Source organism: Cyprinus carpio, chromosome B3 (genome assembly GCF_018340385.1).
Source record: "Cyprinus carpio isolate SPL01 chromosome B3, ASM1834038v1, whole genome shotgun sequence".
Lineage (NCBI taxonomy): Eukaryota > Metazoa > Chordata > Actinopteri > Cypriniformes > Cyprinidae > Cyprinus > Cyprinus carpio.
Window position 1 is genome coordinate 14,663,663 of NC_056599.1, and position 19,333 is coordinate 14,682,995.

At 50.8% G+C, this 19,333-nt stretch overlaps 1 long non-coding RNA gene and 1 pseudogene across 1 annotated transcript; both read left to right on the plus strand.

Annotated features, from left to right (window-relative positions):
* Positions 1 to 19,333, plus strand: part of LOC109066033 — a 168,256-nt pseudogene that overhangs the window by 87,507 nt on the left and 61,416 nt on the right.
* Positions 16,555 to 17,749, plus strand: LOC122136497. Its single transcript, XR_006154177.1, has 2 exons — positions 16,555 to 16,687; positions 17,337 to 17,749. It is a non-coding gene; the product is annotated as an uncharacterized LOC122136497 (long non-coding RNA).

Here is a 19,333-nt window from a genome sequence, read left to right on the forward strand (position 1 = left end):
ATCAGCCTTGTAATAGAGAGAGAGAGAGAGAGAGAGAGAGTTAGAGAAAGAGAAGGAACCGAGGAGGCATGTGGGAGGGATGAGTAGATTGAGAGAGGGATTGGACTGGGAATGACGCTGCACTAGTAGAGAGATGATGAGGGGATATATAGAAAGAGGGATTTGAAAAGAGAAGTGTCTCTGCATCTGTTTGAGGCAGAATAAATCTTTACTGTGCTTGATCTGTGTTTGCATTTTATACCGATAACAGCCCTGCATTCATACATTTATCTGCTTTAGTGGGAGGCAATAGCTTTAAGTAGGTTTGAGCTGGAGGAATAGTCTGCTGCCTCCGCACCCCTCCGACTGACACTATCTGTCACATGATCACACCGGGTGAGAAATTATTACCGTGCTTGCCAAGGCTCATGCTTAGGACCAGAAAGCTGGCAAACCCCTACCCCTGAGTATAACATTTTCGCCATGCGGCCTGTGCCACAACATTTGTGCTACAAACCTGAATCATAATTGGAGTCATGTGGCTTTTTGAGGAGAGTTTGATATTACTTTTCTAAGCTATCAAGAGTTTTGATTGGTTTTAGACTAAGATAGAAGGTGCATCCGAAATCACTTACTGTCTGAGTAGATATTACATTTGAATTTGAAATTACTTCACGATCATTAAAACAGTTCATTCTATATAGTATGAATATGAGTAGCATGAATGAATTGTTGTTACTGTCACATTACCTACAAGCATCAGTTGCGTCACTTCACTGTCATTCATAAATCCTCTCCCATGCCCTCATTCCAACTACTCTTTTTTGAATACTATGAATTTGGACGTACTTCTCGTTTCACATACTATAAAGTATGGAATTTTAGACACAGCGAGTGACTTCAATAGCATACAATCACCTAGAATCATGCTGCAAAATACACTCAGAATAGCATAGCAATCGTAGTGGTCAAGCAAAGTAGTGGTCAATAGAGCAACTTTAAATCCTAAATATTAAACCGTTCTGAATTATTTCTGATTGGCTGCTACAGTACGTCATAATAATAATGTGTTCTCTTTGTATAAATAGTGCCACATGGGGTTTATATAATAAAATGTCCTTACGGTGTTAACATTGCTTTTCTATCTTTATTGAGGTATGATTTTATTTATTTATTTATTTATTTATTTATTTATTTATTTATTTATTTATATATTATGTAATATATTGTCACGAAGTGACTTTGAGGGCGGAACCAAAGTGAGAGGAGAAGTTCCGCCCGGACCGGAAATGTGTAAGCCCTTGTCACTTCCGGAAACCCCGAACGCCCCAAATCAAGGGAAATTTGCAGCAGGTGTGTCCAATGATGTGGCGATTGCAGACAGGGCAGTTCATGAGTATAAAGAGGGCATCGAGGATACAGGAAGGTGTGTTGTTTTTGCCTCCCAAGGAACGTCACGAGTGGGACGGAGTGTTTGGGCGCTGGAGTAGGGCGAAGCAGATGAGAGTAATTGTGGAGTCGCTAAGCGAATTGGAGGATTTGAAAACGGCCACTGGAACAGGTTTGCTAAAGTGAAGTTTATGGAAAGAAGTCGTACTCACTCGTGTCTGTTGTATGAAGGTGCCGTAGAGAAATAGTGACATTGTGGAACAACGAAGACATTTCTGGGCGTCTGCACGAAGCTGGGGAGAGAAAGAGAGCGGGAGGAGACCAGTATTACGAAGACTGTGAGTACATTGGATTGCTTAGATTGTTGTGTATATCTGGATGAGAAAGAGAGCGGGAGAGGACTAGTATCACGAAGATTGTGAGTACATTGGATTGTTTACATATTCCTTGCTCATACTTGGATGTGGATAACCAATACCTGTTGGAGTGATTAACAGCTTGTTGAGCGGCCCCATCGTTGGAGGACGAGACGAGTGGGTGAGCCGAAGTAGAGCGTGGGTGAATGGATGTTATTTGGCTGTGGCCACACCGTAAAGTTTGGAGCACTTACCGTGACAGCGACTGCAAATTCCTCCAGGACGAAATCCGACCGGGTGTGGAGTACTGACCTTAAAAATCACTGAAGTGTGTGTGTAGTGCAGTGGGTGAGTCTGTCTTTGACGTGTGTGCACTAAAGCTTTTGCAGTGCTGTGCCGTGTCCCTGTTGTCTGTACTTGCCCTCCAGGCCGAGAAAAGTTCCTGTTGGAAAGAACGTAGGCTGCCGTGGCGGTGCCCACCTATCCCACCTACGCCCGCCTATAACTCCGTTCTTCGGACCCAGCTCGAAGGTGAAGTGTGAAAGCAAAACAAGGTATTGTGCGGATATTGTGGGAAAAGCTATTGTCCTTGAATACGCCCTGTAAAGCCCAGCGTGAAGATACAGTTACTTGTTGAATACTTACCTCTCTGTACGAGCTAAAAGCTATTGCCCTTGAATACGCCCTGTAAAGCCCAGCGTGAAGATACAGTTACTTGTTGAATACTTACCTGTCTGTACGAGCTAAAAGCTATTGTCCTTGAATACGCTCTGTAAGCCCAGCGTGAAGATACAGCCACTTGTTGAATACTTACCTCTCTGTACGAGCTAAAAGCTATTGCCTTTGAATACGCCCTGTAAAGCCCAGCGTGAAGATACAGTTACTTGTTGAATACTTACCTGTTTGTACGAGCTAAAAAGCTACCGACCTTGAATACGCCCTGTAAAGCCCAGTGTGAAGATACAGCTACTTGTTGAATACGTATCCGCCTGCATGAGTTAAAAGCCATTGCTCTGGAACCCGCTCAGTAAGCCTAGTGTGAAGAGTCAGTCACCTTGCTCTATCTATCTGTGATACGAGTAAAAAGTTACTCGCTTCGGATATACCGGTGGACATCCAGGGGCATGGCCTAGTTACTTTGCTACATCCTTATCGTTGTTCCTTACCTGTGCCCTCAGGGATTTGGGTGTTACCTTATATCTACCTAGGATGTCTATGGGAGTGGAGGAGCTGTCCAGACGCTGGTGAAGTACAACCCAAAGAGCAAAGAAGCTAGGAAACCAGGCATTCTTCGTTTTAACCCAATACTCATTGTGTGTTCTTGTTGCCTTCAGGAGAAGAGAAGGGCGCCACGGGAAATCAAGCAGTTAAGGAAGGACTTAGGAGTAGTCAGGAGACTGGTGGAAGTTCTGGGAAAGGACGGAAGAGCCCTTGCCCCCCCCCTCCCCTGGTGATTACATATCAAAGACCTCCAGAGTTCTCAGGCCCAGTCCCCTCCTGTCAAGAGACGAAAACCAAAGTTTTAGATTCCCCTTTTCTCCTTTCCTAGATTACCTTTTTAAATAATTTAAATAAAGTTGTTTTTAAATTCCCTTAACTCATCTTGTGTGTCTGGTCCTTGGGTGATTTTGGGACCTCCTCGAGGTGGAAGTCAGGAAGGGGCGTGACTCGCAACACCTGTGGTCCGCTCCGACCTGTGACAGATTTTGGCGTAGTCGGCAGGATTCCATCTCAAGTGGAGCGACCAAGGTCCCCCAATGGCCGACAACGAGCTGCCAGGAGTCCCCGCCCCGAGTCATGCCTGTGTTTATGGGAAACCCATGGGTCCAGAAATATGGCGGGCACCGAATCAGAGGTGAGACTATCTGAATGGAGAGCCCAGATTGAGTATTTGGGCCGGGCTTCAAGGGTTGAGTGCAGCCCAACAGCTACAGTTTGTACTGAACTCCTTGGAAAGGGAAGCGCGGCGCGAAGTCCAGGCCGCCCCAGAAGCTGTGCGGGCTACGGCCCAGTCCGTCTTTAACTTCCTGTCCGAGCAATACGGAGACACCACCCCCGTTGCCGTCCTCCGAGCTCAGTTCTTTAGTTGCAAACAAGGACCCCGGGCAGCCTATACGAGCCTATGCACTACGACTTCGGGAGCAGCTCACCAGATTGCAAAAATGTCCAGATCACGGCCTGGAGGACGGAGAGATCCTTCTGAGGGATCAGTTCCTACTAGGACTGCGGGAAGGCCCAGTGCGGGCAGAGCCTACGGGTACAGTTCCGAAGAGATCCTGAACTGACGTTTGAAGATCTGAAGAAGGAGGCAGTTGCCTTAGAGCTTGACCAGGTTGAGGTTAAAGATTCCCCTGTGTGTGCGGCCGTAAGTAGTAGTGCAGCTGCCCCTCCCGAAGTGGATTGGAAACAGACATTAAGGACCGAGCTCATGAAGGATGTCCGTGAACAGATGAAAGAGCTGTCTAAAACGCTGTTGGAGGAATTGCGGCAGGGGGCCCCCTAGCCAGGAGGTAAGGCACGCCCCTCGAGAGCGAGCGTATTCCGATGGTGGCCGGGACCCGGGGAGACGATCGAGTCGGCCGGCTCGCCCACGCTTTGAATGGGACGAACAGGGGCGGCCCATCTGCAACCGTTGTGGGGAGGTCGGACATTATAGCCGACAGTGCGGACCTCGAAGAGGCTCGATGGGGGGTTTTTTAGGACGACCGGCCACAGTGGGTCATGTGGTCGGGCCCCCTTTAGAAGACCCATCTCGAACAACGGATTCGAAGGGTGGATTGATTGGACGGAGTCCAGTGGTGGAAGCGAAGGTATGCGGTGTTAAAATATCCTGTTTGGTGGACACTGGATCCCAGGTCACCTTGTTTTCTGAAAGCCTGTCACGAGAAGTATTTGGCCAACGGAGTATGAAAGGAAGCGACCCCTCATGGCTGACCCTAAAGGGGGCAAATGAATTGGACATCCCGTACATCGGGTACGTTGTGGCTGATGTAGAGATTCGTGGAATCGTTGTACCCCAGAAGGGGATTGTGGTAGTCCAGGATCACTGCTTGGGGACTCATCGAGCCCTGCTGGGGATGAATGTGATCGCCGAGTGCTGGGAAGAATTGTTTCAGGCAAGGCCTGTGAAGACGATCCCCCTGGCAGAACAACAAGAATGGAGGCGAATTGTTGCTGACTGCCGTCGAATTCAGACGGCGAGGGTACGGATGGACCGAGAGGACATCGGTCGAGTGGCCTGCCGATATGCCCTCTCTATACCTGCGAGGAGTGAGGCCCTCGTATGGGTGAGGGTCCCCCAGCAAGATTATGGGCCTGAAGGCTGGGTGTTAGTCGAGCCCCACCTAGACTGTCAGAATGTGGAGGTGGCCCGGGGATTGGCGGTGGTCCGCCGAGGAAGAGTCCCAGTGAAGGTGCGAAATGAGAGTCCTTACCCAATCCAGCTGCACCGGCATCAAAGGTTAGCCAGAGTGACGACAGTCGGCCCCCATCAAGTGCGGGAAGAAAGGGACGTAAGTTTTCGACAGGTCTGCCCCACCGTGGTCGAGGTTGCCTTGACTCAGTCGGATGTACCCCCGAAGAAGGCGGGGGAGGGAATGCCTGGCCATCTCAGGAACGAGTCCTTAAGTGGGGAGGGGTTTACAGGAAGCCCAGGCTCGGAAGTTGGAGGAGCTTCTGACCCGATGGCAGCATGTGTTTTCAATACATGACGAGGATTACGGATGTACAGACGTAGTGAGGCATCAGATCCCCACTGGGAAGGCCGGACCCAGTCGTGAAAGGTATCGCCCTATTCCACCTACTCTGTATTCGGAAGTTTCGTACCTTGTTACAAGGCATGCTGGATCAAGGGATTGTTCGGGAAAGTAGTAGTCCTTGGGCTGCGCCCATTGTGCTGGTCCAGAAGAAGAACGGAGCTTGGAGGTTCTGTGTAGATTATCGTAAGCTGAACCAGGTCACGAAGAAGGATGCCTTTCCCCTGCCTCGAATTGAAGACTCATTGGCCAGCCTAACCCGATCTGCCTGGTATTCAACCTTGGATTTGGCAAGTGGCTATTGGCAAGTGCGAGTAGAAGAGGCAGACCGGGAGAAAAACTGCTTTCACCACCCCCCATTCGGTCTATTTGAGTGGGACCGGATGCCCTTCGGGCTTTGCAACGCTCCCGCCACGTTCCAGCGGCTCATGCAGAGGTGCCTGGGAGGCCGGCTGATGGAGTCAACGTTGGTATACCTTGACAACGTTATAGTTTACTCCCCCGACTTCGAGTCCCATCTACAACACCTCGAGGAGGTATTCCAGGCCATGGAACGGTACGGCCTTAAGCTGCAGCCTGACAAATGCCACCTGCTGCGGAGAGAAGTAAAGTTCCTGGGCCATTGTGTGAGCGCTGCGGGTGTGGCAGTGGACCCCGAGAAGGTAGCAGCGGTACGGGAGTGGAGTGCTCCGAAGACGGTGAGACAGGTCAGGTCCTTTTTAGGGTTCGTAGGATACTATCGCCGCTTCATTAAAGGATTCTCCAAAATCGCGAAGCCCCTTAACCAACTGCTGGCAGGGACAGGACGGCCCCGAGGCCGGGGGGCCCCCATCCATCACGTGGGACCCCTAGTGTGAAGCAGCCTTCCAACAACTTAAACAGGAGTTATTGCAAGCACCGATACTGGCTTATGCAGATTTTAACCTACCCTTTATCCTGTATACAGATGCCAGTAATTTGGGCTTGGGAGCAGTATTGGCCCAGCGACAAGAAGGAGCGGAGCGAGTGATCGCCTACGCCAGCAGGAGCCTCCATCCCGCAGAGCGGAACGACGCAAACTATAGCTCATTCAAACTTGAGCTGTTGGCCTTGAAGTGGGCCTTGAGTGAGAAGTTTAAAGATTACCTGTGGGGAGCGAAGGTACAAGTAATTACTGACAACAATCCCCTTGTTCACTTACAGACGGCGAAGTTGGGAGCCGTAGAGCAACGATGGGTGGCCCAACTAGCGAATTACGATTACCAGCTCCAGTATCGACCCGGAAGGGAGCACGTGAACGCAGACATCTTGTCTAGGCTCCCGGAGGAACGGAATCGAGAGGAAGAGGTAACGGAGACGGGCCCTGTACAGGACGGAGGTTGTATGGTGGGTGTTGTTGAGGCACCAGGGAGCCAACAGGAGGTGATACCGTTGAGCTGGGGCTGGGACCCCGACCGCTGGAGAGAGCGACAACAAGGTGACGAACGGGTGAAGGCCATAAGCCGCTGGCTAGAGCAGGGCCAGGAGCCGACGCCAGCAGAGAGGCAAGCCCAGGGGGGAACGGGCCGCAAGTTGTTGGGACAATGGGAAAAAATTACGATTACGTGAGGGAGTACTGTGCAGGGTCACCCATGATCCTGGGATGGGCGACGAGATCTGCCAGGTCGTAGTACCTGAAGACCAGGTACAGGCACTACTCGTGGCATATCACACTCAGTTGGGGCACCAAGGACAGGAGAAGACGGTGTCTCTGCTACGCAGACATTTTTACTGGCCTGGTCTGGAGGCTTCGGTGGGTGCCTTTATTCAAGCATGTCCCCGTTGTATGTTGTACAAGGCACGGAGAGAGCCTAAGGCCCCGTTGGTTCCGATAAAGGCTAGAGCCCCCTTGCACATTGTGGCTATGGACTTTCTGACCCTGGGCAGGCCTGCGGATCGGTATCAAAATATTCTGGTAGTCACAGACCTGTTTACGAAGTACTCTTGGGCTATCCCCACACTGGATCAAACTGCAAACACCACAGCGATGGCACTGTGGAGGACTGTCTTTCAGCCCTTTGGGTGTCCGGAATTTCTACACTCCGACCAAGGCCCCAACTTCGAGTCGCGAGTAGTGAAGGAGCTGTGCAACTTGTACGGATGCACCAAGACCCATACTACGTCCTACCACCCCCAAGGAAATGGAGGGTGTGAAAGGTTCAATCAGACTCTGTTGGGTCTACTGGGTACTCTGGACCAGGAGCGACAAGGAGATTGGGTGAGTGCTTTACCTGCTTTGACCCAGGCATATAATAACAGTGTGCACAGTACTACGGGGTACGCCCCGACTTTCCTCATGTTTGGCAGGCATGTGAGGCTGCCGGTGGATCTGATGCTGGGGGCACCGACGAGGGGAGAAGAGGTGAGCTGTCACCACCAACATCTGCAGTTTGCATATGGGCAAGTGACGAAGCGGATACAGGCGGCTGCAGATAAAAGTAAGAGGATATATGATCGTACTGCCAGGGAAGCCCCCCTCTACTTCCTGGAGAACGAGTCTTGGTGCGGGATAACCGGCGACAGGGCAAAGGCAAGTTGAGCGACCGATGGGAAGCCGCCCCCCTATTGTGGTAGTAGTACAGCAGCGGCCGGGCCAACCAGTCTATACTATTCGGCCCGAGGGGAAGGCAGGACCAGAGCGTACAGTCCATCGGAACATGATTCGACCTTGCCCAAATTATCCCAGACCCAGGGAGGAGATTCCGAGGCAGCCTGTGCCTGTGGCACCATGGGTGAGTGGATGGGCTGTAGTCCCAAGAGAAGGGGCGAATGTGCCTGCCCGGGTCGATCCTGTGTCCCCGCCCCGTCGGTCCCAACGAGAGACCCGGCACGTCCCCCTGCGAGGTACGGGGACTGGACAGGAGAAGGACGTTCTAGGGACTAGAACGGATTGGCGGGGGAGGATGTCACAAAGTGACTTTGAGGGCGGAACCAAAAAGTGAGAGGAGAAGTTCCGCCCGGACCGGAAATGTGTAAGCCCTTGTCACTTCCGGAAACCCCGAACGCCCCAAATCAAGGGAAATTTGCAGCAGGTGTGTCCAATGATGTGGCGATTGCAGACAGGGCAGTTCATGAGTATAAAGAGGGCATTGAGGATACAGGAAGTTGTGTTGTTTTTTGCCTCCCAAGGAACGCCACGAGTGGGACGGAGTGTTTGGGCGCTGGAGTAGGGCGAAGCAGATGAGAGCAATTGTGGAGTCGCTAAGCGAATTGGAGGATTTGAAAACGGCCACTGGAACAGGTTTGCCAACGCGAAGTTTGTGGAAAGAAGTCGTACTCACCCGTGTCTGTTGTATGAAGGTTCCGTAGGGAAATAGTGACATTGTGGAACAACGAAGACATTTCTGGGCGTCTGCACGAAGCTGGGGAGAGAAAGAGAGCGGGAGGAGACCAGTATTACGAAGACTGTGAGTACATTGGATTGCTTAGATTGTTGTCTATATCTGGATGAGAAAGAGAGCGGGAGAAGATCTAGTATCACGAAGACTGTGAGTACATTGGATTGTTTACATATTCACTGCTCATACTTGGATGTGGATAACCAATACCTGTTGGAGTGATTAACAGCTTGTTGAGCGGCCCCATCGTTGGAGGACGAGACGAGTGGGTGAGCCGAAGTAGAGCGTGGGTGAATGGATGTTATTTGGCTGTGGCCACACCGTAAAGTTTGGAGCACTTACCGTGACAGCGACTGCAAATTCCTCCAGGACGAAATCCGACCGGGTGTGGAGTACCGACCTTAAAAATCACTGAAGTGTGTGTAGTGCAGTGGGGTGAGTCTGTCTTTGACGTGTGTGCACTAAAGCTTTGCAGTGCTGTGCCGTGTCCCTGTTGTCTGTACTTGCCCTCCAGGCCGAGAAAAAGTTTCCTGTTGGAAAGAACGTAGGCTGCCGTGGCGGTGCCCACCTATCCCACCTACCCCCCGCCTATAACTCCGTTCTTCGGACCCAGCTCGAAGGTGAAGTGTGAAAGCAAAACAAGGGTATTGTGCGGATATTGTGGGAAAAGCTATTGTCCTTGAATACGCCCTGTAAAGCCCAGCGTGAAGATACAGTTACTTGTTGCATACTTACCTCTCTGTACGAGCTAAAAGCTATTGCCCTTGAATACGCCCTGTAAAGCCCAGCGTGAAGATACAGTTACTTGTTGAATACTTACCTGTCTGTACGAGCTAAAAGCTATTGTCCTTGAATACGCTCTGTAAGCCCAGCGTGAAGATACAGTCACTTGTTGAATACTTACCTCTCTGTACGAGCTAAAAGCTATTGCCCTTGAATACGCCCTGTAAGCCCAGCGTGAAGATCCACTCTACTTGTTGAATACTTACCTGTTTTGTACGAGCTAAAAGCTACCGACCTTGAATACGCCCTGTAAAGCCCAGTGTGAAGATACAGCTACTTGTTGAATACGTATCCGCCTGCATGAGTTAAAAGCCATTGCTCTGGAACCCGCTCAGTAAGCCTAGTGTGAAGAGTCAGTCACCTTGCTCAATATCTATCTGTGATACGAGTAAAAAGTTACTCGCTTCTGATATACCGGTGGACATCCAGGGGCATGGCCTAGTTACCTTACCGTTGTTCCTTACCTGTGCCCTCAGGGATTTGGGTGTTACCAATATCTACCTAGGAGGTCTATGGGAGTGGAGGAGCTGTCCAGACGCTGGTGAAGTACAACCCAAAGAGCAAAGAAGCTAGGAACCAGGCATTCTTCGTTTTTACCCAATACTCATTGTGTGTTCTTGTTGCCTTCAGGAGAAGAGAAGGGCGCCACGGGAAATCAAGCAGTTAAGGAAGGACTTAGGAGTAGTCAGGAGACTGGTGGAAGTTCTGGGAAAGGACGGAAGAGCCCTTGCCCCCCCCTCCCCCTGGTGATTACTTACCAAAGACCTCCAGAGTTCTCAGGCCCAGTCCCCTCCTGTCAAGAGACGAAAACCAAAGTTTTAGATTCCCCTTTTCCCCTTTCCTAGATTACCTTTTTAAATAATTTAAATAAAGTTGTTTTAAATTCCCTTAACTCATCTTGTGTGTCTGGTCCTTGGGGTGATTTTGGGACCTCCTCGAGGTGGAAGTTGGGAAGGGGCGTGACTCGCAACACCTGTGGTCCGCTCCGACCTGTGACAGATTTTGGCGTAGTCGGCAGGATTCCACCTCGAGTGGAGCGACCAAGGTCCCCCAATGGCCGACAACGAGCTGCCAGGAGTCCCGCCCCGAGTCATGCCTGTGTTTATGGGAAACCCATGGGTCCAGAAATATGGCGGCACCCGAATCAGAGGTGAGACTATCTGAATGGAGAGCCCAGATTGAGTATTTGGCCGGGCTTCAAGGGTTGAGTGCAGCCCAACAGCTACAGTTTGTACTGAACTCCTTGGAAGGGGAAGCGCGCGGTCGCGAAGTCCAGGCCGCCCCGGAAGCTGTGCGGGCTACGGCCCAGTCCGTCTTTAACTTCCTGTCCGAGCAATACGGAGACACCACCCCCGTTGCCGTCCTCCGAGCCCAGTTCTTTAGTTGCAAACAAGGGCCCCGGCAGCCTATACGAGCCTATGCACTACGACTTCGGGAGCAGCTCACCAGATTGCAAAAATGTCCAGATCACGGCCTGGAGGACGGAGAGATCCTTCTGAGGGATCAGTTCCTACTAGGACTGCGGGAAGGCCCAGTGCGGCAGAGCCTACGGGTACAGTTCCGAAGAGATCCTGAACTGACGTTTTGAAGATCTGAAGAAGGAGGCAGTGCAGTTGCCTTAGAGCTCGACCAGGTTGAGGTTAAAGATTCCCCTGTGTGTGCGGCCGTAAGTAGTAGTGCAGCTGCCCCCTCCCGAAGTGGATTGGAAACAGACATTAAGGACCGAGCTCATGAAGGATGTCCCCGTGAACAGATGAAAGATCTGTCTAAAACGCTGTTGGAGGAATTGCGGCAGGGGGCCCCTAGCCAGGAGGTAAGGCACGCCCCTCGAGAGCGAGCGTATTCCGATGGTGGCCGGGACCCGGGGAGACGATTGAGTCGGCCGGCTCGCCCACGCTTTGAATGGGACGAACAGGGGCGGCCCATCTGCAACCGTTGTGGGGAGGTCGGACATTATAGCCGACAGTGCGGACCTCGAAGAGGCTCGATGGGGGGTTTTTAGGACGACCGGCCACAGTGGGTCATGTGGTCGGGCCCCCTTTAGAAGACCCATCTCGAACAACGGATTCGAAGGGTGGATTGATTGGACGGAGTCCAGTGGTGGAAAGCGAAGGTATGCGGTGTTAAAATATCCTGTTTGGTGGACACTGGATCCCAGGTCACCTTGTTTTCTGAAAGCCTGTCACGAGAAGTATTTGGCCAACGGAGTATGAAAGGAAGCGAGCCCCTCATGGCTGACCCTAAAGGGGGCAAATGGACTGGACATCCCGTACATCGGGTACGTTGTGACTGATGTAGAGATTCGTGGAATCGTTGTACCCCAGAAGGGGATTGTGGTAGTCCAGGATCACTGCTTGGGGACTCATCGAGCCCTGCTGGGGATGAATGTGATCGCCGAGTGCTGGGAAGAATTGTTTCAGGCAAGGCCTGTGAAGACGATCCCCCTGGCAGAACAAACAAGAATGGAGGCGAATTGTTGCTGACTGCCGTCGAATTCAGACGGCGAGGGTACGGATGGACCGAGAGGACATCGGTCGAGTGGCCTGCCGATATGCCCTCTCTATACCTGCGAGGAGTGAGCCCCTCGTATGGGTGAGGGTCCCCCAGCAAGATTATGGGCCTGAAGGCTGGGTGTTGGTTGAGCCCCACCTAGACTGTCAGAATGTGGAGGTGGCCCGGGGGATTGGCGGTGGTCCGCCGAGGAAGAGTCCCAGTGAAGGTGCGAAATGAGAGTCCTTACCCAATCCAGCTGCACCGGCATCAAAGGTTGGCCAGAGTGTGGACGACAGTCGGCCCCCATCAAGTGCGGGAAGAAAGGGACGAAGTTTTCGACAGGTCTGCCCCACTGTGGTCGAGGTTGCCTTGACTCAGTCGGATGTACCCCCGAAGAAGGCGGGGGAGGGAATGCCTGGCCATCTCAGGAACGAGTCCTTAAGTGGGGAGGGGTTACAGGAAGCCCAGGCTCGGAAGTTGGAGGAGCTTCTGACCCGATGGCAGCATGTGTTTTCAATACATGACGAGGATTACGGATGTACAGACGTAGTGAGGCATCAGATCCCCACTGGGAAGGCCGGACCCAGTCGTGAAAGGTATCGCCCTATTCCACCTACTCTGTATTCGGAAGTTCGTACCTTGCTACAAGGCATGCTGGATCAAGGGATTGTTCGGGAAAGTAGTAGTCCTTGGGCTGCGCCCATTGTGCTGGTCCAGAAGAAGAACGGAGCTTGGAGGTTCTGTGTAGATTATCGTAAGCTGAACCAGGTCACGAAGAAGGATGCCTTTCCCCTGCCTCGAATTGAAGACTCATTGGCCAGCCTAACCCGATCTGCCTGGTATTCAACCTTGGATTTGGCAAGTGGCTATTGGCAAGTGCGAGTAGAAGAGGCAGACCGGGAGAAAACTGCTTTCACCACCCCATTCGGTCTATTTGAGTGGGACCGGATGCCCTTCGGGCTTTGCAACGCTCCCGCCACGTTCCAGCGGCTCATGCAGAGGTGCCTGGGAGGCCGGCTGATGGAGTCAACGTTGGTATACCTTGACGACGTTATAGTTTACTCCCCCGGACTTCGAGTCCCCTCTACAACACCTCGAGGAGGTATTCCAGGCCATGGAACGGTACGGCCTTTAAGCTGCAGCCTGACAAATGCCACCTGCTGCGGAGAGAAGTAAAGTTCCTGGGCCATTGTGTGAGCGCTGCGGGTGTGGCAGTGGACCCCGAGAAGGTAGCAGCGGTACGGGAGTGGAATGCTCCGAAGACGGTGAGACAGGTCAGGTCCTTTTATGGGTTCGTAGGATACTATCGCCGCTTCATTAAAGGATTCTCCAAAATCGCGAAGCCCCTTAACCAACTGCTGGCAGGGACAGGACGGCCCCGAGGCCGGGGGTCCCCATCCATCATGTGGGACCCCGAGTGTGAGGCAGCCTTCCAACAACTTAAACAGGAGTTATTGCAAGCACCGATACTGGCTTATGCAGATTTTAACCTACCCTTTATCCTGTATACAGATGCCAGTAATTTGGGTTTGGGAGCAGTATTGGCCCAGCGACAAGACAGGAGCGGAGCGGAGCGAGTGATCGCCTACGCCAGCAGGAGCCTCCATCCCGCAGAGCGGAATGATGCAAACTATAGCTCATTCAAACTTGAGCTGTTGGCCTTGAAGTGGGCCTTGAGTGAGAAGTTTAAAGATTACCTGTGGGGAGCGAAGGTACAAGTAATTACTGACAATAATCCCCTTGTTCACTTACAGACGGCGAAGTTGGGAGCCGTAGAGCAACGATGGGTGGCCCAACTAGCAAATTATGATTACCAGCTCCAGTATCGACCCGGAAGGGAGCACGTGAATGCGGACGTCTTGTCTAGGCTCCCGGAGGAACGGAATCGAGAGGAAGAGGTAATGGAGACGGGCCCTGTACAGGACGGAGGTTGTATGGTGGGTGTTGTTGAGGCACCAGGGAGCCAACAGGAGGTTGATGCCGTTGAGCTGGGGCTGGGACCCCGACCGCTGGAGAGAGCGACAACAAGGTGATGAACGGGTGAAGGCCGTAAGCCGCTGGCTAGAGCAGGGCCAGGAGCCGACGCCAGCAGAGAGGCAAGCCCAGGGTGGAACGGGCCGCAAGTTGTTGGGACAATGGGAAAAACTTGCGATTACGTGAGGGAGTACTGTGCAGGGTCACCCATGATCGGGGATGGGCGACGAGATCTGCCAGGTCGTAGTACCTGAAGACCAGGTACAGGCACTACTCGTGGCATATCACACTCAGTTGGGGCACCAAGGACAGGAGAAGACGGTGTCTTTGCTACGCAGACATTTCTACTGGCCTGGTCTGGAGGCTTCGGTGGGTGCCTTTATCCAAGCATGTCCCCGTTGTATGTTGTATAAGGCACGGAGAGAGCCTAAGGCCCCGTTGGTTCCGATAAAGGCTAGAGCCCCCTTGCACATTGTGGCTATGGACTTTCTGACCCTGGGCAGGCCTGCGGATCGGTATCAAAAATATTCTGGTAGTCACAGGACCTGTTTACGAAGTACTCTTGGGCTATCCCCACACTGGATCAAACTGCAAACACCACAGCGATGGCACTGTGGAGGACTGTCTTTTCAGCCCTTTGGGTGTCCGGAATTTCTACACTCCGACCAAGGGCCCAACTTTGAGTCGCGAGTAGTGAAGGAGCTGTGCAACTTGTACGGATGCACCAAGACCCATACTACATCCTACCACCCCCAAGGAAATGGAGGGTGTGAAAGGTTCAATCAGACTCTGTTGGGTCTACTGGGTACTCTGGACCAGGAGCGACAAGGAGATTGGGTGAGTGCTTTTCCCATCTTTGACCCAGGCATATAATAACAGTGTGCACAGTACTACGGGGTACGCCCTGACCTTCCTCATGTTTGGCAGGCATGTGAGGCTGCCGGTGGATCTGATGCTGGGGGGCACCGACGAGGGGAGAAGAGGTGAGCTTAACGGAGTGGGTGGACCGTCACCACCAACATCTGCAGTTTGCATATGGGCAAGTGACAAAGCGGATACAGGCGGCTGCAGATAAAAGTAAGAGGATCTATGATCGTACTGCCAGGGAAGCCCCTCTACTTCCTGGAGAACGAGTCTTGGTGCGGGATAACCGGCGACAGGGCAAAGGCAAGTTGAGCGACCGATGGGAAGCCGCCCCCTTTGTGGTAGTAGTACAGCAGCGGCCGGGCCAACCAGTCTATACTATTCGGCCCGAGGGGAAGGCAGGACCAGAGCGTACAGTCCATCGGAACATGATTCGACCTTGCCCAAATTATCCCAGACCCAGGGAGGAGATTCCGAGGCAGCCTGTGCCTGTGGCACCATGGGTGAGTGGATGGGCTGTAGTCCCAAGAGAAGGGGCGAATGTGCCTGCCCGGGTCGATCCTGTGTCCCCCCCCCGCCCCGTCGGTCCCAACGAGAGACCCGGGGACGTCCCCCTGCGAGGTACGGGGACTGGACAGGAGAAGGACGTTCTAGGGACTAGAACGAATTGGCGGGGGAGGATGTCACGAAGTGACTTTGAGGGCGGAACCAAAGTGAGAGGAGAAGTTCCGCCCGGACCGGAAATGTGTAAGCCCTTGTCACTTCCGGGAAAACCCCGAACGCCCCAAATCAAGGGAAATTTGCAGCAGGTGTGTCCAATGATGTGGCGATTGCAGACAGGGCAGTTCATGAGTATAAAGAGGGCATCGAGGATACAGGAAGGGGTGTTGTTTTTGGCCTCCCAAGGAACGCCACGAGTGGGACGGAGTGTTTGGGCGCTGGAGTAGGGCGAAGCAGATGAGAGTAATTGTGGAGTCGCTAAGCGAATTGGAGGATTTGAAAACGGCCACTGGAACAGGTTCGCTAAAGTGAAGTTTATGGAAAGAAGTCGTACTCACTCGTGTCTGTTGTATGAAGGTGTCGTAGAGAAATAGTGACATTGTGGAACAACGAAGACATTTCTGGGCGTCTGCACGAAGCTGGGGAGAGAAAGAGAGCGGGAGGAAGACCAGTATTACGAAGACTGTGAGTACATTGGATTGCTTAGATTGTTGTGTATATCTGGATGAGAAAGAGAGCGGGAGAGAGGAGGACTAGTATCACGAAGATTGTGAGTACATTGGATCGTTTACATATTCCTTGCTCATACTTGGATGTGGATAACCAATACCTGTTGGAGTGATTAACAGCTTGTTGAGCGGCCCCATCGTTGGAGGACGAGACGAGTGGGTGAGCCGAAGTAGAGCGTGGGGTGAATGGATGTTATTTGGCTGTGGCCACACCGTAAAGTTTGGAGCACTTACCGTGACAGCGACTGCAAATTCCTCCAGGACGAAATCCGACCGGGTGTGGAGTACCGACCTTAAAAATCACTGAAGTGTGTGTAGTGCAGTGGGTGAGTCTGTCTTTGACGTGTGTGCACTAAAGCTTTGCAGTGCGTGTGCCGTGTCCCTGTTGTCTGTACTTGCCCTCCAGGCCGAGAAAAGTTCCTGTTGGAAAGAACGTAGGCTGCCGTGGCGGTGCCCACCTATCCCACCTACGCCCGCCTATAACTCCGTTCTTCGGACCCAGCTCGAAGGTGAAGTGTGAAAGCAAAACAAGGTATTGTGCGGATATTGTGGGAAAAGCTATTGTCCTTGAATACGCCCTGTAAAGCCCAGCGTGAAGATACAGTTGCTTGTTGAATACTTACCTGTCTGTACGAGCTAAAAGCTATTGCCCTTGAATACGCCCTGTAAAGCCCAGCGTGAAGATACAGTTACTTGTTGAATACTTACCTGTCTGTACGAGCTAAAAGCTATTGTCCTTGAATACGCTCTGTAAGCCCAGCGTGAAGATACAGCCACTTGTTGAATACTTACCTCTCTGTACGAGCTAAAAAAGCTATTGCCTTTGAATACGCCCTGTAAAGCCCAGCGTGAAGATACAGTTACTTGTTGAATACTTACCTGTTTGTACGAGCTAAAAGCTACCGACCTTGAATACGCCCTGTAAAGCCCAGTGTGAAGATACAGCTACTTGTTGAATACGTATCCGCCTGCATGAGTTAAAAGCCATTGCTCTGGAACCCGCTCAGTAAGCCTAGTGTGAAGAGTCAGTCACCTTGCTCTATCTATCTGTGATACGAGTAAAAAGTTACTCGCTTCGGATATACCGGTGGACATCCAGGGGCATGGCCTAGTTACTTTGCTACATCCTTATCGTTGTTCCTTACCTGTGCCCCTCAGGGATTTGGGTGTTACCTTATATCTACCTAGGATGTCTATGGGAGTGGAGGAGCTGTCCAGACGCTGGTGAAGTACAACCCAAAGAGCAAAGAAGCTAGGAACCAGGCATTCTTCGTTTTACCCAATACTCATTGTGTGTTCTTGTTGCCTTCAGGAGAAGAGAAGGGCGCCACGGGAAATCAAGCAGTTAAGGAAGGACTTAGGAGTAGTCAGGAGACTGGTGGAAGTTCTGGGAAAGGACGGAAGAGCCCTTGCCCCCCTCCCCTGGTGATTACTTACCAAAGACCTCCAGAGTTCTCAGGCCCAGTCCCCTCCTGTCAAGAGACGAAAACCAAAGTTTTAGATTCCCCTTTTCTCCTTTCCTAGATTACCTTTTTAAATAATTTAAATAAAGTTGTTTTAAATTCCCTTAACTCATCTTGTGTGTCTGGTCCTTGGGGTGATTTTGGGACCTCCTCGAGGTGGAAGTTGGGAAGGGGCGTGACTCGCAACACCTGTGGTCCGCTCCGACCTGTGACAATATTCCTGTGTTAGCAAAGCTGAATTTTCAGCATCATTACTCCAGTCTTCAGTGTCACATGATCTTTCAGAAATCATTCTAATATACTGATTTGGCACTCAAGAAACATTTCTGATTATTATCAATGGCTACGTTTACATGCACCCAAATAATCCGTTTGTAATCGGATTGACAGCTCAGTCGGATTGAAAAACATTCATATAAACACCTTAATCGATCCGATTGAGCTCGATCTGAATGAAATTTCGATCGGATTGAAGGAGGTGGTTTATTCCTCTTCTAATACGATTGAACGTGCATGTAAACACTCGATTGGATTGACCACGAAAATGAAAGGACTGCGCATCTGCAATGGCGCAGAGATAACGTAATGACGTATGATGCACAGAAAGAGCGGCTCTTCCTTTTGAATAAAGTATTATATAAATGCATGTCCTGTCATTATAAAACTCTCCTTTCTCTCGGCAACTGTGAAGTGGAGCAGGACAACCTTGTTTTGGATACTTATCCACAGGCAACCCGGTTTGGGTGGGGAGGGTTTATTTTTATTTTTTTTTGGCGTGATAAATATGAGCAGCACAGCACAGCGGTTTATATGTATATATTTATCCATAAACGGGTAAATATTAATTCTGCTGTTAAAAACAAATAAAGAAACCGTGTAGGAGAGAATTATTATGTGCAAACAGTGACATATTATCTATATGTCACTTTCACTTTCACTATTTGAGCAGTGTGCGCATGTCAAAAAAAAATCTATTCTGATTTGAAGATTGTGACATACAGTATAAACGCGCACATCAACTCGATCACTTTATTTAGCGTTCATGTAAACACTACAATCAGATTCATCAATCGTAATGAATTCAGTCCGATTGAACCAAAAAGTGTGCATGTAAACATAGCCAATGTTGGAAAGAGTTGTGCTGTTAAATGTGTCTCACTTTGAAAGCTGTGCACTTGGGAGGTTGCATTTTTCGGACACTTACATCACTGAGGCTGTCTAATTTCAGAAAAGTAACCATTATAAAATTGATAGTTATTCCTCGTAAGGCGTAAATTATTGTAATTTGTTTATACTTTGGAATATATTGGTTACTTTTCTGAAATGAGACAGCCTTAATGATATATGCAGCCCACAAATGTGACCTCAGAAGGGTGCAGCCTTCAAAATGAGACGCAGTGAATGACTGCGATACAAAAGACCTCAGTAGGAGGCAACACAAACAGAAATACATGAGAAAAAAAACCTCATTGTGGTTTAGAGAAAAGTGACTTTTTCAGGTATAGTGTGCGAACTCAGAATACCTCAGTTAAAATGGACCACACATAGGTAAATTCCACACAAAAATAAGGCTGGAGACACACATAACATTGACGGTCAAGACCTGACAAACACTAACTGAACAGACAGGAACTTAAGTACACAGACCAAAGGATAATTAACGAGACACACCTGAACATTTACATCTCTCAC